General features: G+C 37.2%; 1 protein-coding gene across 7 annotated transcripts in view; it reads right to left on the bottom strand.

The window, feature by feature from the left end:
* Window positions 1-18,869, bottom strand: part of Nmbr (neuromedin B receptor) — a 63,491-nt gene that overhangs the window by 30,075 nt on the left and 14,547 nt on the right. Inside the window, exon 2 of one of the 7 annotated variants that reach the window (XM_031380474.1) lies at window positions 11,078-11,145. The exons of the other annotated variants lie outside the window; for them this stretch is intronic. The gene's annotated coding sequence lies outside the window, so the exon portion shown is untranslated. The remainder of the gene's footprint in view (window positions 1-11,077; window positions 11,146-18,869) is intronic. 7 annotated transcript variants of the gene reach the window in all.

The raw sequence follows: 18,869 nt of genomic DNA, 5'->3' as shown, positions 1-18,869 counted from the left end.
AAAAAAAAAAAAAAAAAAAAAAAAAAGAGTCATTTCCCTGGACTTGGAGGTCTAGATGTGGTTATTCTAGTTGTCTTTCTGGGGAATTTTGAAGTGGTCATATTTTGAACAAGGAGGAAATAGCTAGAGTTGATTGTATAGCCATAATATCATCTAGAAGAAATCTTTATAATTGATACAAAGTTGAAGTTATAATCTCTTACATTAGTACAGAATTTGATACAAATTTAAAGTTTTTATTGGTATGTATTTCTTATTGATATAAAATTGGGATTAATATTGTTACTCTCATATAGGCATTGGGCCTACACAATACATTTAATAATACAAGGCTTAGAACCAGTCTTTCTATAACTGCTATTATAAACTGTTTTTAGATGATTAAGGAATATGAGTTAAGGGCCAGATAGCAAATTCATGGTTCTGAGTTAAATTAAAAGGGTGTTTTTAGATATTTCAATTAGAAATAGCTGAGAATAGTCAAGGCTTAACAGTTCAGAGATGCTTTGCATAGATTGTTAGTCTTCAAAGGCATCAGAAGTTCACAGAATATGACGTTGATAGACATTTCTTTATTAAAGATCATTTGACTAGAGACCTGTCTACACCTGACAGCACGCCTTTATTAGATTCAAAGAAGAAATAGAGCATAAATGGAGTTGCTCCTGTTGTGGTGAGACAGCTATTAGGCAACAATTGCCTCAATTCATCTACAGACAAAATACTGTCCAGAAAAAGAACACACTATGTGCAATAGTCCACTGACAATCTCTGCTAAGAGAGAGTAATCAGTCCTTCAAAATTCCGCATTAAAAAAGTCTTTCAGATGATCGTGGGCCAGGGGCTGAAGACTGATGGTCCAATGTTTTGAAGTATAAGGGACTTTCCAGGTAGCCAGCAGTCTCTATAAACTGCCTAAGTTTTTGAAGCTGTATTTTGTGCTTCACATATTTTCAGGTAATATTAGTCATTCTTGGATTTCTGGTGAGGTTGAAGACTGATAGCTAGTCCAAGCTGTTTAGCATTGAGAAAGATGATAAAGATTTGAGAGGATAGTTTTCAGATGGAATACAATCTAAAACTAGGACATAAGCCAGGTGTAGAATTGTAAGTCTTTTAAGTTAGGATAGGTGACAGAGTGTTCCTTTTTAGTCGAAAAAAATGATTGACTGGGTGTTAGGGCTATCTTGTACTTTGTAAATTACAGAATGGTAATAGTTATACTCAGCTTATATTGGAGAGAAAAATTTCATTTTTATTGGGCAGAAAAGGTGAAATGTGGCAGAACCTTCACCTTATGAATAAAGATTTCAGGGGACCAATCACTGGGCGAGAAGTTGGGAGGACTTCCTGGTCAGGGAGAGGAACAGAGAGGTGAGAGATAGAAAGAGAGGTGGGCTTTTGGATGGGGACAGCAGTGGCCCCCGATTTAGATGGCAAATCCTGGCGGATTCGCCACCAGAGGATTTATATTTAATGGGGCTTACAAGATTAGAATGCTAGTTGTTACGCCCAGCAATTGAGTTACCTGTTGATTCTGAACTAAGTTTGTGTGGTGTTTTCCTTCATGGGGTAACTCAACTGGGTTCCAGAGACAAAGGTACAGTGGCAAAACGTAAGTTTGCAAGAAGTGCACCCCAAAAGGCTGTGGTAATTTGGAAGCGTGGGGCTGGCATGGTAGCAACCTTCTAGTTGGAACTTAGCAAGTCGGGTGGAGAGATTTCAAGTAATTCTCTGGGTCAGAGAGTCTGCTAAAGAAGAGAAGAAGGCCCTCCAGTGCCTTGCCAGTGATAGTGTGGATTGTGTTTTTTTTTTTTTTTTTTTTTTTTTTACATTTCCTGCTACAGTGATGTTTCCTTGGGGCAAGACAAAAATGCTTCAAAATTGATTGTGGTGGTGGTTGCAAAACTCAGTGGACAGAGTAAAAACTATTAAACATATACTTCAAGTGGCTGAATGGAGTAGTATATACCCATGTATCCATAAGGTTTCTAAGAAGCAAAGTCAGGAGGGAGTGGAGGAGGACACCTTCCTCTTCAGCTTACAATGTTTACCTTCCAAACCCATTTATAGAAAAATCTATTGAACCTTCTATTATGGAATTTTCTAAGTAAGGAATGGATTCCATATTAATATCCTTGACAACTCTGACCCATAAGTTCAAAATAATACATGAATAATATTGAACTAATAGAAATAGGAAACATAAATTGTTTTTTAGCTAAGCCCCATATGAAGGGGATGGGTTAGCCTAGCATGGTAGCATCTGCCTTTAATCTCAGCTTGGAAGGCAGAAGCAGGTGGAACTTTGTGAGTTCAAAGCCAGCCTGGTCTACACAGCAAGTTCCAGGAGAGCCAAGGTTACAAAGAGAAACTGTTTCAAAAGATAAAAGGATAAAAAGGAGAGAAAAGAAGAAAGGAAAAAAGAAAGGAAGGGAGGGAGGGAGGAAGGAAAGAAGGAAGGGGAAGAGGAGGAGGGGAAGAGGAGAAGAAAGAGAAGGAAGGAAAAGGAGGAGGAAGAGAGAATTGATGGGTTATCTTGAAAGATCCTTCCTTTGGGAAAATTTTATTTTAATTCTATAAAATGATGGATGTGTCCATAACAATGCTCATGAAACACAGGAGACTTGAATTCACTGAGGTGTGACCTTTGACATGTACTGATAAATACAACTAAAACAGGTACTTGAAAAGAGATCATTATGGTTAGAAAAAAGTAAGAAATTCAACAGTCAAAGTTTTTGTCAAATAAAACATATCTTAAAGTAAAAAGTTGTGTCTTAGTCAGGGTTTCTATTCCTGCACAACTATCATGACCAAGAAGCAAGTTGGGGAGGAAAGGGTTTATTCAGCTTATACTTCCACATGGCTGTTCATCACCAGAGGAAGTAGGTCAGGAAGCAGGAGCTGACACAGAGGCCATGGAGAGATGTTCCTTACTGGCTTGCTTCTCCTGGCTTGCTCAGCCTGCTCTCTTATAGAACCCAAGACTACCAGCCCAAAGATGGCACCACCCACAAGGGGCCCTCCTCCTTTGATCACTAATTGAGAAAATGCCCCACAGCTGGATCTTATGGAGGCACTTTCCCAACTGAAGCTTCTTTCTCTATGATAACTCCAGCCCGTGTCTCGTTGACACACAAAACCAGTCAGTACAAGTTGCTTTAGCTATATTATTATATTGAGCTTACTATTAATATTATTTATGAAAATCAACCAGGTTGTTACTTAAGGACTAGTAATATCAGGGAGCCATTACAAAATAGTTTTTTCTTTTTTTAAAAATTTGATATTTTATTTATTTACATTTCAAATGTTAAACCCTTTCCCAATTTCCCCTCCAGAAACTCCCTATCACATCCCCCTTACTCTACTTCTATGAGGTTGCTCCCCTACCCACCCACTCACTCCCGTCTCACAGCCCTAGCATTCCTCTACACTGGGGCATCAAGCCTTGAGAGGACCGAGGGTCCCCCTTCCATTGTTTCCAGATAAGGCCCCTTCACCTCCTTCAGTCCTTTCCCTAATTCCTCCATTGAGGTCCTTTGTGCTCAGTCTGATGGTTGGCTTCAAGAATCCACATCTGTATTGGTCAGGATCTGGCAGAGCCTCTCAGGAGACAGCTGTATCAGGCTCCTGCACTTCTTGGCATTCACAATAGTGTGTGGGTTTGGTGTCTGCATGTGGGATGGGGCAGTCTCTGGACAGCCTTTTCTTCAGTAGCTGTTCCACTGTCCCTGTATTTCCTTTATACAAGAGCAATTCTGGGTTAAAAATTTGGAGATGGGTGGGTGGCCCCATCCCTCAACCCGGAGGGCTATGCCTAACCTCTGGATATGGTCTCAACAGGTCCTCCCTCCCCTTTATGGAGTATTTCAGCTAATGTCAACCCCATGGGGTCCTGGGAGGCTCTTGCTTTCCTGGCATCTGGGACTTTCTGGTTGCTACACCCAGTTTCTCATCCCCAATTGCTACATACCTCAGTTCATTTTCCTGACCCCCTGTACATCTCATTTATCTCCTCCCATACCTGATTCTTCCCCTCTTTTTTCCCTCCCCCTCTTCTCTTCCTCCCATGTCCCTCCCACCCTCTACTTCTCTTGATTGTTCCCCCTTCTAAGTAGGACTGAAGCATCCATTCTTTGTTCTTCCTTCCTCTTGAGTGTCTTGTGGTCTGTGGGTTGTATCATGGGTATTCCACGCTCTTTGCCTAATACCCACTTATCAATGAGTACATACCATGTGGAGTCTTTTGTGACTGAGTTACCTCACTCAGGATGATATTTTCTAGAACCATCCATTTGCATATGAATTTCATGAAATCATTGTTTTTAATAGCTGAATTGTATTCCATTGTGTAAATGTACCACATTTTCTGCATCCATTCCTCTGTTGAGGGACATCTGGGTTTTTTCCAGCTTCTGGCTATTATAAATAGGGCTGCTGTGAACATAATGGAGCATGTGTCCTTATTACATGTTGGAACATCTTCTGGGTATATGCCCAGGAGTGGTATAGCTGGGTCCTCAGGTAGTAGTATGTCCAATTTTCTGACGAACTGCTAGACCGATTTTCAGAGTGGTTGTTCCAGCTAGCAATCCAACCAGTAGTGAAGGAATGTTCCTCTTTATCCTCACCAGCATTTGCTGTCACCTGAGTTTTTTATCTTAGCCATTCTGACTGGTGTGAGGTGGAATCTCAGGGTTGTTTTGATTTGAATTTTTCCTAATGACTAAGCATAGTGAACATTTTTTTTTAGGTGCTTCTCAGCCATTTGATATTTTTCAGCTGAGAATCCTCTGTTTAGTTCTGTTCCCCATTTTTTACTAGGATTTTTGATTCTCTGGAGTCTAACGTCTTGAGTTCTTTGTATATATTGGATATTAGCCCTCTATCAGATATGGGATTGGTAAAGATCTTTTCCCAATCTGTTGGTTGCCATTTGTCCTATTAACAGTGTCCTTTGCCTTACAGAAGCTTTGCAATTTTATGAGGTCCCATTTGTCGATTCTTGATCTTAGAGTATAAGCTACTGGTGTTCAGTTCAGGAAAATTTCCCTTGTGCCCATGTGTTCAAGGCTCTTCCCCCACTTTCTCTTCTATTAGTTTCAGTGTATCTGTTTTTAGGTGGAGGTCCTTGTTCCACTTGGACTTGAGCTTTGTACAATGAGACAAGAATGGATGAATTTGCATTCTTCTCCATGTTGACTGCCAGTTGAACCAGCACCATGCGCTGAAAATGTTCTTTTTTCCACTTCATGGTTTTAGCTTCTTCGTCAAAGATCAAGTGACCACAGGTGTGTGAGTCTCACCAGAGAGTAGGAAAGCTAGAAGATACTGGGCAGATGTCATACAGACCCTAAGAAAACACAAATGTCTGCCCATGCTATTATACCCAGCAAAACTCTCAATTACCATAGATGGGGAAACCAGGATATTCCATCACAAAGCCAAATTTACACAATATCACTCCACAAATCCAGACCTACAAAGAATAATAGATGGAAAACTCCAATACAAGGAGGGAAACTACACCTTAGACAAAGCAAGAAAGTACTCTTCTTTCAACAAATGCAAAAGAAGATAGCCACACAAACATAATTCCTAATTCCACCTCCAATAACAAAAATAACAGGAAGCAACAATCACTCTTCCTTAATATCTCTTAACATCAATGGTCTCAATTCTCCAATAAAAAGACATAGACTAACAGACTGGATACATAAACAGGACCTAGCATTTTGCTGCATACAGGAAACAGAGCTCAGTGTCAAAGACAGACACTACCACAGATTAAAAGACTGGGAAAAAAATTTCTGAGCAAATGGTCCCAAGAAACAAGGTAGAGTAGCCATTCTGAATCTAATAAAATCAACATTCATCAAAAGTTATCAAAAAAGATAAGGAAGGACACTTCATACTCATCAAAGGAAAAAACTACCAACATGCACTCTCAATTCTGGACATCTATGTTCCAAATGCAAGGACACCCACACACATAAAAGAAACTTTACTAAAGCTCAAAGCACACAATGCAACTCACACAATAATAGTGTGAGACTTCAACACCCTACTCTCAGCAATGGACAGATCATGGGAACAGAAACTAAACAGCAACACAGTGAAACTAACAAGTTATCAACCAGATGGATTTAACAGATATCTATAGGACATTTCATCCCAAAACAAAAGAACATAAAATAATTTTATCCAACCACGTGTTTCAAATAGAAGCAAAGAAAAGGAGAATGGATATATTTGTTCAAACCAGAGCACAGAACTGGATGAGACTGACTCTTGTCCAAATAATATGGAAAAGTGAAAATCTTAGGATAAGAGAAATGCCAGTTTTGATGTAACTTGCGTGAAACTATAGCTTCAGCTATCACAAACTAGTGTGGACCCAATAAATGACTCCTAGTCCTCATTTAAAACACAGCTCTCCTTGTTGTGGTCTCCTTGTTACCTTTCTCAGTAATAGTCGGGTACCTTCCAGAAAAAAAAAAAATGCTGTTTTGAAGTTTAATTCTCAAACAGACAACATAAGTAAAGTCCATTAACATTAACTAATATTTTCTTGTTTTAGTAAATCCACTGAATGCTCACTCTACATCTGATTTTTGTTCTGAACGTACAGTGAAATTGAGAGAGTCCATTTTCCAACTTGGAGCACTCATGCCTCAAAGACAAACAAGATGACAATTTCCTTCTCGTAGCTGCCGTGACTCTCATTTGAAATAATTAGAGAAGTCATCCATACAGTTGAGTTTTCCCCTCTTGCAATGCATGACCACAAGGATCTTGTCATAGGTTAAAAAAAAAAGTAACTCTTATTTTCAGCAAAAGAAAATGGTTATTGTTTTTATTTTCTCCAAATATGAAATAGGCAAAAAAGAATAAGCATCACCTTCAAATTCCATAAATATCGTGAATCAGATAGATCACTAAAATCCCTTGCTACACTGTAAGAATTCCCCAAATGATGGGCTAGAGAGATGGCTCAGTGAGTAAGAGCACCGACTGCTCTTCCAGAGGTCCTGAGTTCAAATCCCAGTAACCACATGGTGGCTCACAATCATGCGTACAGTGTACTTACATAGAATAAATAAATAAATCTTAAAAAAAAAAAAGAATTCTCCAAATGAGAGACAATGTGGCTGATCTGTCTACACCCTCTGCATCCTTATTGCTGAATTTCATAATTTAACTAGCAAATAGATTACTGGCAGAAGTATTTGACAATTCAATAGTGTGTGTCTCATTAGCGCCATCTACTGAGTGCTGGTTTCCTTTCCTAAATCTCAGAAACAAGACTAAAATCAAAACAACCAAATCAATGGAACAAAAGAAGGGCAATGGAACTGTTCTGTGGCCAGAATGTCATCCCAGCCATTCATTTTTAAGTACTGGTGAATGTCACAGCACAAAGGAGCTAGTTTGAAATTCCACATAAATAAACACGTTTTCACCATCCCTCTCTAAACCTTGTTTAATTATCATCAGACAGTATGAAAAAAAAAGTAACCAAATAACTCCATATGTCTTATTAACAACACACTGATAACACAAATGGAACATCAGTTTGAAGAGCCACCTTGTATTTTTTTTCTTACCTAAAATACACAAGTATAACAAGCAGATTTACCAAATTTGAAAGTTACATATATGTAAACACTGAAAGGATTTCCATAAACATAAAAGATAATTGTCTACAATGCTACCTCTACACATGGAGGCTTTCATACCTGCAAATATAAACATACTCAAAATACTGGTTTCAAGCCCTCTCTCCACAGTGTGTACTGTCCTGTGTAATAGAAATCACCCTGTGGTCCAATCCTGCTGCATTCTCTCACCAATGCCACCCTTCTCAATTCCCCAGAGGTTTCTAGCATGGAGATCTCAATTATGAAATAGGAAGTTCCCCTCAAAGCCAATATGCACAGCCACAAAGTTCTCTGAGGAGGTTAAAGGGCCGATAGGAATTTGGTCCACTGCTTATAACCTGCATGGTCCAGTCACAGAAGACAGGAATTTGAATGAGCCCAGGTGGAAAAATAAATTGTCTTGTTCCTTGAGGACAGTTTCCACTGGTCAGGGCCATGACCTTTTCCCTTTGGGACTGTAATCATCTCTCTCACCCTTTTTCTTTCTCTCCTTACTGATAACTACATGATCCAGGCATTTTAGTGAATAATCTGGTCTTTTATCAAAAATTGTCTCTCAAACAATGAAAATTGTTCTCGATAGAATGGGAATGATAAACCATACAAATAAATTTCTTAAAATCTTCCACCACTAAATCAAACTGAGTTTATTAATAAGAATGTTTCCTTCATCCTTCATTGTATTTACCTGTACCCTCTGGATTCATTGAGTACACTGTGGTATTTCAATTTCTGGATATTGTAACACATATATAAGAAAGTGTGATGATCAGATAGCTATACGTCTTGTTGATGTCAGTAACAAAAGAAAACAACACAGTAGCTGAGAAATTGTAGTCTGAGCAGTGCTTAACAGTTACCAAGCTGATAAATGGGTATCAGTGAGCTTTCAAGTTCAAACGTATATTTGTATCTTTACACATGTTGGACTAAATGCCAGAGACTACAGGGAGAAAACTAGAAAACGTTCTTGAGAATGAGAAGCAAAACAAAAGACAATTTTAATGGTACATTAACAGTGCATACAATTAAATGGTTCACAGGCTTCAATGGCCCAAGCTATGAACAACAACAACCAAAGAAGCTATTTTTTTTCTTCTAAATTTCTCATCTGAGAGATTTTTGTTTTAGTGGCAGAAACTGAACATAATGTGATTATTATATTTTGTATGCAAATGTTACACTGCTGAAGTACTATATGTCAACCAAAAATTATATGTGTATTTTAAAAGAGTTTTTCATGTTTTAAAGGGTGCTTTTCCCTGTTTTTCATGTTTTAAAGGGTACTTTTCCCTGGTCCATTCAGAGATGTTTGCTCCCTATGCTGTGTGGCTCTTGGATATTTCTACCAACTAAAGTGTTCTGGGATTTTTTTTCCCCCAACTTATACAAAAACATGAAGTGGCATTGTATTTCAAATATTCCAAACATTCAGAAAGAAAGATCTGCTTTTAACTCAAATTATTAAGTGATCAATTAATAAAGTTAGTTATGGAGGTAACAGTCTACATTTATTAATTGATTTACTCTGTGGGTGCACACACACACACACACACACACACACACACACACACACGCCCGTGCTGCATACACTTGTCTACCCCAGTAGGTCTACAGTATCAGGATTAAAACCTGATCATGGATAAGAGACATTATGACTCCAAAGGGAGTTTGTCTCCTGGGGATTTCAGTCAGTTGTGGATATCTCCTAACTCAGACATGTTCCAGATTGATCTCTGCTAAGTCTGTGGAGAGATCCGCATGCTTTCTTTATTCAGGCATAAAGGTGCCCTAAAAAATATTTTGTTATAGCTAACACTGACATTGAACATTATTTCCTGGCCTTCACAGTGCTTCAATAAACCTATTAGATTTCCTAGTTGTAATTAGCTGGGAATTTTTACTAGAAACTGTCTTACCAGACAGGGCATCTCAAGAGTCAGAAACAGCAGTTAGGCACTTATTATCAGAGTAATCTCACACAGAAAGAAAAACTATTTTACTGCCAGTGAGAAGCTAGAAGTTGTAGGGCTCCCATCACTAATTATTTATATTACAGCCAAAGAATGCTAGAATACGACCTTCAGCTACTTGCCTCAGACAGACCCTGAGAGTTTATCTTGGGGATGCCAGGACAACCTAGCCCAAGAAGAAAGACACCACTGCTCGTAGTCTGCCTTGCACCTGGCTGTTTCATTTTACTGACCTTGATGTAGCCATCTCCTGCCTGTGTGAATTTTGTAGTTTGCCCTGTTTTCTGTATACTATATAAGCCTGATTTCTACTTTGTACAAATTGCATTCAGTTACAGCACTCCCTTGTGTCTGTTTCTGTTATTTCTTTGCCAATGCCTTGTCTACCTGACTAGGACCCTGTTCCCCACATGGGTTGAGGAAGGCCCAGACTGGCCAGCGAAAGCTCATGGAGGTCTGAGGAAAACTTGTGGGAGTCCTTTCACTATGTGGGTTCTGGAGATCTAATTCAGGTCATCAAGTTTGGCACCTTTGCATGATAAGCCACTTTGTTGGTGAAAGAACTAGCTTTAATAATTCTCTTTGTACCCTTAGTTTTACAAGAATATTCATCCATTAAAACACACATCTAGACATAAGTGCTTATTGAATTTACTCACAGAAAACTTCTTGTGGAACATTTGGCCCTAAGGGAATATGTAGTTAGTAAAGTCTCATTTGAACTCAAATAAATGCCAGAAAGTGGTCCTATTCCCACACTCTTTCAGGAAAGACAAATAACTTAAGACCATTCATTGACTGAGAAATAGCTTCAACATTTACAAGGTTGATGATGTTCTTGCATTTTGAAATGTTACTACTCTAGACAAATCTCCAATGCTGTGTTAGAGACAGCATTTGATTCCAAACTGCTCTGTGGACCAATTCTAAGCAATTCATTCCATTAGGCTCTTATTTTTGGTCAAGGTCCCTCTACATTATTTGGCAATTAATGAGACCTATTTAGACAAGTAACATTAGAACACTTTTTTTTTAATTTCTTGCCCATTCATGCTTTCACTAATAGTTTAGAGTTATATTTTACTGTAACAAGTTCATTGGCATAAATAATCTTTCAGCTTACTATTATCATAAATTTTATCTAAATAGTCTTTGAAAGTTATCATTGTCTTTACCATAATGGCTTTTTACTAGTTATTAACTTCTACCAGCATCATTATGATTAACATTGTTAGCAACCTTCCACCTCATAAATGAATGAATCACATATGCATGTGCATATTTTATATAGTAACATTGCTATTAGAAACTTGCTGCACATAAACTCATATCCTAAATTGTTTGGATCCAAATTACAAGCACAAATTATGGGATTGGTTTCTATTCATTTTATATACAACAAAGTTTGCTATGAATAAGTCACTATAGGATACTTACAGAACCTTTAACTGCATCTTAAGAAGTATTTCTGATGAATAAATCTGGGAAAACTGTTCATTCTAAAACTGTGAGAGAGTATGAGATGCTTTTAATTCTTTTAGCCTATATGACTCAGAAATCTCAAACAATTATAGTAAATAGAACATTAATATAATCATCACACATATGGCTCCATATCCTATCGACTCCTATACATCTACATCAGAAGATCTCTATTAATATTATAAAGAAAAATTAGCACATTTCTAATGCATAATGAGTAGAAATGCATAGAAAATTTGATGCTAAATTTTTCTTACAAGAGAGCAAAAATATTGCATAAATTAAGTGTTCATAACAGAGAAAAGCATTAATCAGCTTTCAAAATGTTAAATGTGTCTCGACTTCATGAATATTTAAGGTGGATTTTCCCTAGTAACATGTTACAAAAGAATAAGGAGCAGATCACATGATAGCCCAACAACTTAGTATGAGATTTTCATTCTGTAATCTGAAGCATATGCACATACAAGACTGCTTACATGAAATAAAGTTCAATGATAGAAGCATATCATAAATTGAAGGCATGCATTGTATCTCAGGAATTCAAAATATGATTCCGTATTTCCAAATATTGAGTCATTACAGAATAATGTTTTTTTAAGCTCGAAGCAATCATTACTTTTCTCTACACTAAAGCAGGCAGCATTTACAGTCTCTCATTAAGTGTGACATTTGAAAATGACAACAAATCAATAGCATAATAACACCAATGATGGCATATAAAATCTACATTGATGAAAATTGAATCTAAGTCAGATACAAACACTGACAAAGGGGAAACATTAAGTGTAGGCACTTAAGTTTGACTTGTAGTAAATAATTTTACATTGGCCATCATATATATATATATATATATATATATATATACACACACACACACACATATATATATATATTTCTACAGATATTTAGTTTGTCAATGAAAAACAAATTGAACATTCACATATTTAAAATTTTATTATTTGACACAAGGAGAAATGTGGTTTCCTTATCAATTAGTCTAAGTGATCCAGCGAAGACACCATAACCTCAATAGCTTTTTGGTTATTACAATGATTTGAAATGATAATGAGAAAAATCTAACCATGCTGGGAAGAACACTTAATACTCCAACTCAAATATGTCTTCAGCTTTCGCTAATTTGCAGTTCTTATGTACTTTTAAAGATACTGTTCATGTATCAAAATCTACCTTAGGATCAAAATTCTTCATGTGCCAAGGGTAACTTGGGATTGCTTAAGATAAAAGCTCCCCAAGATCAAGTTTATATTCAAGACAGATTATCAAGATAACAGTGGACAATTTTCTTCTTATGTTCCTTCAGGCTTAAGTACCTCTAGGTCAAAATGGACTAAAGTGTCCACTTCTCAAGACTTTCTGAATTATATGAAATATTCTCAGTGATCAGAGTCATAGACGATGACATGGATCTGAGAGACTAGAAATGGTCCCTCTTCTAAAGGGTAAGCCCCTCCACAGCCTTGAGCTGCTAGCTATGGATTCTGAATATGTCATCCTCACACTTGCCCTTCTGTCTACATATGCTTATGGTCTTTCTCTGTCTTATAGCCCTGAGTCAGCAGATGTAAAAGTATTCAGGAACATTGGCATTATGAATATCACTTGAAGTAAAAGTACAAAATATTTACAGACTCATTAAGATGGTAAAGGCTGTAGTTAAGCAACAGGGACAAGAGGACAGATCAACTGTTTCAGCAACTGCTCAACAACTGTTGTTCTAAACGGAAAGATTGTATCAAGTTTTATAGAGAACTAAGCAGAGGATGCATACATTCAGAGTGTGGTACCTCCTCTCTCTTGAGCATGCCATACCCATGCTTCTTGTGTAACATGGTTTGGATGGTTGAATCCCCAGTGTGGCACTGAAGAGGAGGTGGCAAAGCCTAGAATAATTGGGACCTACTGGCAGGTCATCAAGTCACTAGCATCATGGCCTTGATGGGGATAACAGGACTTCTTCAACCTGCCTCTCAACCTCTTTCAACTGCAATTTTGTTTTGCTACATAATACCTCTAGAATGTGCTGCCTCACCATCCACACAGGGCAATGGAACCATCATTGATTGCGTACTAACATTTACAATGAACCTAAATAAACATTAAAAACTGGCTCTCACAGATATTTGTAAAGTGAAGAAAAACTGACTAATCCAAACATGTCTTAAATTTACCTCCATATGAACATACTTTGAGATGCGGATGTGTACAGAATATTTATTGAACAGTCCTCTCAAGAATTGGATGAGAATGAATTGGGGAAGACTGGTCAAAGGAAGAAACATTTATGACAAGGTTGGCACTGGAATCTTGGACAATAAAAAGAGGATCTCTGGTGTTTGGATAGCCCTTAAGCATTGTTTTGAACTGTTCTGAACTATACTAGGACTGCATCAGCCCATTAATGACACAAGCCACTTCTGGGGAGGAATATAAACTAGCATAACAATTCCTTGAAAAATAGCTATGCTCAGGAAAAGATGTAGCTGTCCCTATCACTAGACAATATCCCTAGAAGTAGTGGGGTAGTGTGGAAGTGGAGGACTTTTACCGTTCACCACACTTGGACCAAGTTGTCCTCATAGCATAGTGTTATCTTAGTAGGTTTGGGTTATTGGTTGCTGCTGACTAATACTGAGAAATGATCCAGATGGTGATAGCCTGATAATTTTTTCTGGTTTTGCTGGACAAAGAAAACCAAAAACTCTAGATATAACAGGTACTTGAATTCTTTAATTTCCAAGTCACATTGGCAAATTACCAACTTTCAAGTAGTGATCACAAGAAATCAACAATAGTATTTCTTTACTAATCTGGTACTTATGTTCACATATGAAACTAAACACTTCACACAGAATATCTCATGTAATCTTACAGAAGCCCTAGGAGGTACATCAGACAATTTTTCCTGTTACAAGTTATAAGCTGAAACTCGGGAATAAGTAGAATACAATGTTTTCAGTACAATTGGGAAATAGATATTGAAGTACAGGAAATCAGCTGTCTTGTATGTCAGCTTAGCATTCCCTAAGTGAGGGGTTAATTTTATATAATACAATGGAGAACATACTAAACAGTAATCTGTGCTCAATACTCAGGATTCACATGGTGGAAATAGGGAATCAACTTCTGCCAATTGTCTTCTAACCTTCATGCATGCCCTATAGCACACTCATGCCACACCCCTGCAAAAACAGCAAGTATACTGAAATAAACATAGTAAAATTCTAATCATGAAGTAACTGAAATATCTGTGTACTGGTCCTCCAATAAAATCTCCATTCCTTCTTAAAGAAAAAAACAATAGTACTTACCAAAATAGACAATCAATAACACTCAGAACTAGAAAGAATTTGATCTTTTTTTAAAAAAAATCCATAGCTTGGCATAATACTGACCATATAACCCTTCACATATGGACCTCTGTTAAATTCCTCATTTTAGTTCTAGTTCTCACATGTTCTATAACAGATATTTTAAATTTTTATTATTTTTGTCCTGTGATCGCATGTTCAACAATCTCAATTTGTTAGAATACTTAGAACCACAAAATCAATTTGAAGGGTTCTCTGTTTAGGGAGAATTGTAGTGCTATAGATGGGTGTTTTGCTTTCAAAACTAGGATATTACACTACCAACAACAACCTTCTGTTACAATCACTGCAAAAGATTCTAAGTCCTTGTAAAATAAACAGTGCAGAACTTCACTAAAAGAGAAGAAACAAACAAGCAAACTGTGAATACATCCGCTTCTGTCCATCTGTTTCCAAGCTCTTTCAGGAACAGGAAACCCTAGCAGAGTCTAGGCATCTCCATGAACTGAGAAAGCACTAGTCGATTTAGAGGAATGGAATGATACCTACCTGGTTTGCCAAAATTAGTATTGTAGGAGTAGCAATTAAGCAGGAGGAATTATTGAGCCCTGCAAACAGGTCTACTTGAAGCTTCTGCTGAGGGCTGGTCTCATATATGACAAAAAAAAAAAAAGCTACCCAAAACCTAAGAAAGAACTGGTCTAGGTTCTAACTCCCACTAACATGCAGACAGACAGACAGACAGACAGACATAATGGTAAATGCCTATTGTCCTGACACTCAGGGAAGCCACAGGAAGATTACAAACTTACAGAAGTCTAGGTTGCTAAGTATAAATGTCCTTTCCCCAAAATAAAAACAAAAAAATATTTGAAACACAAAGAACTAAAAGCAGTTTATGCCCTGAGACAGTTTGTATTCTCAGAACGGAAATACCTCATAATTCAGGTTGTGCTTTGCAGAATACATTCATGCACTGAAAACTACATTTGGGTCAATTATGGGCCATTCATATAACAGTGTGCCCATAAGATTAAATCATCTTGTGATATGGTCATCTTAGCTGGTTCACAGTAAGTACACACTATGGTATTTGAAACTGATTGAATTGCATTAGCTGTGTAAGTCTCAGGATTTATCACCATCCCTGATTCATGTGTGACTATCCTCGGTAGAATTTTACTTTAATTGTGATTCTAAATTTTCCTACACTAAAAGCAAATCTAAACCTACCTTAACAGTGTTTACACCAAGCCTCAAAGCTATTCATCAGAATCTAATAAATATAGCTGCATGCCAGAACAAATTATAATCATATTTAAGAGGAGACTATAAAGTTTAACAACCAACAAAATAAAATTTGCAAAGTCAGGCAATCAGTTAAAAGTCACCAGGTTTATTAAAAGCTACAACACATAATTAATAATGATAAAAATCAATCACGAGAAACAGACCTAGTGATAAAAAACATGAAAGCAGAGAATATATTAAAACAACTACTAAAATATATTCTGTCTGTTTAAACAAGAAGAGGAAAAATATTGACATCATTACTAGAAAAGGTAAGAAAGATTTTTTTTTAAAGTCCTAAGTTCAGCTTCTAGAGCACTACTTACTCTGAAAGGCCTACAAGTCTTTGGTTTATGGTCCACAGGGTAGGTACTATACCCTCATGGACGACTTAACTGCTTTCACAAAGATTTAGCTCTTATTTTATACCAAAGAACAATAAGAGAAAATATATAAATAAGTAAATATAACAGTGCTTCAATAAACCCCCCATTAACAAAGGATATAGCAGCTGCCCAGTTGACCTCTTCGTAGAAATAAATATGTCTATAATGAAAAGTTCTAACTCCAGAGCCTATACATTAACTATTTAAGATAAAAAATACTGAAAAAAATAAGTAAGCATCAGTTACAGTCCTCGTTTTCCATTGCTATGACAGAGTCCATCACTTCCTGCTTTGGAGGCTTTATTTCTCACAGTTTCTGTTAACTTTGGTTAACCACTGTCCAAAGCTATTACTAGGAAAACCCCAAAAGAAAACAATTTGTAGTTTTTAAACTGTGAAGCACCCAGAGCAGCGTGATGAAATCGCTCTTGCCTCATTGCTTCCAGCTCTGTGCGCCAATCATCCATCTGTGTGCCTTCTCTGTGTGTGCCAGAGTAGACCAATGTGCCACAAATTACCTAAACTACAATGTATTTAGCTCATAATACAGCAAGCTTGGTAGTTTAAAAGAATGAATCTGGCATCAGGCAAGGGCCTACATCCTATGCTGTAACATGGCAGAAAAGCCAAGCAAGTATGCCTGAGACAGAAAGAAGGGCAGAGATGTGTCCTTGTCATCCCAGACCCACCCTCTAAAGAATTCACTCCCTCCCATCATACCCATTAATCCATTTCCAAGGACAGAGATCTCAAGACTACTTGGCATAATTCCTGCTAAGCTTGATAGAATAAAAAAATCACCTCCAAAAGTGTAGTTGAAGTGTTGTTTATTGAGAAACCAAGTATATATCTGACAGATACCATTCAAGGCAGTACATAATTCACAACTCTAATAATAGCATCTCTGATAAGAGTTGCCTTATCCATTTGAAAGATGGAGAAACAAAAACTAAAGAGTCAACAAAGATAGTTAAATAACAGCACTAGTAGGAAAGAGGTATCGACTTGAGTCTTCTGCATTTTCCCTTGGACTTTGATTATAATCATGAGGAATCTAAAATGGAAGAGTTGCATGTGTTATGAAAGTAGAAATCAGACAGTCTAGGAATATTCAAAATACAAACTCCCCAGAATGATGGGAAACAGGACCTTCCATTCCAGTCTTAGAACAAGAAACTACTGGTACCAAACAAACAATTGTCAATAAATCTCAAAAATTGAGCAGTCATCAAAAGTATGGTGGTAAATACTCAGGCTCATAAAACCACAGAATTGTGAAATTACTTCAACTGTAGTATCCAGTCCCTTCCTATTGGAGAAATGGAGGTGTACCTCAGAAGGTTAAGTCAGTTACCCAAAATAACATTGCTGGTAATTGGCCTTTCCACTAAACCATTCCCAATTACATTCCAGAAAATATAAATTATTCATGTAGAAAGACAAACCCAATTTTGGCAGGTCAGAGATTTCAGTGAGATATGAATTGGTTAAGGACCATGATTTATGAATCTAGGCAGCTATCCAGATTGCCTTATCTCAGCTGTCCTTCTGGGAAGCACACTATTGTGAGTGCCTAAATTGATCTCTATTCTACCCTACTCAACAGTCACCAGCTATCATGTGAGGAGAAATGTAAATTACTGAGACACAATGCAAATACTGAAAGTCAAAAAGTGTTAGAGAGGAAATTTATATGGAGATTATCTCCCCTTGTTTGCTACATACAAAATTATCCAAGATAATTCATGACCATATTCTGAAAGATTAAATACAAATCATGTCCTATTTTAAGCAAACCCTCAGTAGGTTTTTAAACACACATACACAGACACACACACACACACACACACACACACACACACACACAAACATATACATAGCCATTCATTCTTCATTTAAGGTTTTTTGTTATGTGTGTGTCAGTATTTTGCCTGTATGTATATATGTACACCACATACATTCAACGCGCATGGAGGTCAAGGGTGCATGAGATCCCCTGGTGCTTGAGTGTTAGAAATCAAATTGAGGTCTTTTGGAAGAGCTGCAAGTTGTTCTCAACCACTTAGCCATCTCTCCATCCCTGACCCACACATTCTTTTATCCTTGTAAGTTCTTTGAATTCAAGGATGACCATTCTCTCAGATATTTCAAACACCTCACACAGCAGCTGACACTGTAAGTGCTCAGTGATTACTGAATGAGTGAAAAAAATTCCAGAGTAAGCACAAGAACACAGACACAAAATAACAAGAGTGGAAAGAAAAACACTTATTTAAGGTGAACAATATGATATTTTCATATTTACATATATTGTTAATCATAGTGAAGCTTACTAGTGTATAGGCAGGCATATAGTGCCTGCCTATATGATTGATGTGTGCTAACAAGTTACCCTGTTACAAACGTTTAACTTCAGCATGTTTGTAGTTCATTGCTATTAAGTCACCTTGTTAACCTTGCAGAATAGACATTGTAATCTTTCTCCCCACCTTCCTTTCATTCGCCCCCATTGGCAGCCACTGTCTGTTTCTATATATTTGACCACATTAAATTTCGTGTACAAGAGTATTTATCATTCTGTGTCCAGTTGAAAGACTATTTATTTTACTTAATGTAAACCCCCATTATTATTCATATGGTATCATGTGACAGGGCTTTTTATTCATTTAAAATATGAATAATTTTCATTTTGGTCCTGTGTGTGTGTGTGTGTGTGTGTGTGTGTGTGTGTGTGTGAGA

This window comes from Mastomys coucha, unplaced genomic scaffold (genome assembly GCF_008632895.1).
Source record: "Mastomys coucha isolate ucsf_1 unplaced genomic scaffold, UCSF_Mcou_1 pScaffold2, whole genome shotgun sequence".
Taxonomy (NCBI): domain Eukaryota; kingdom Metazoa; phylum Chordata; class Mammalia; order Rodentia; family Muridae; genus Mastomys; species Mastomys coucha.
This window is presented reverse-complemented; position numbering and strand designations above follow the sequence as displayed.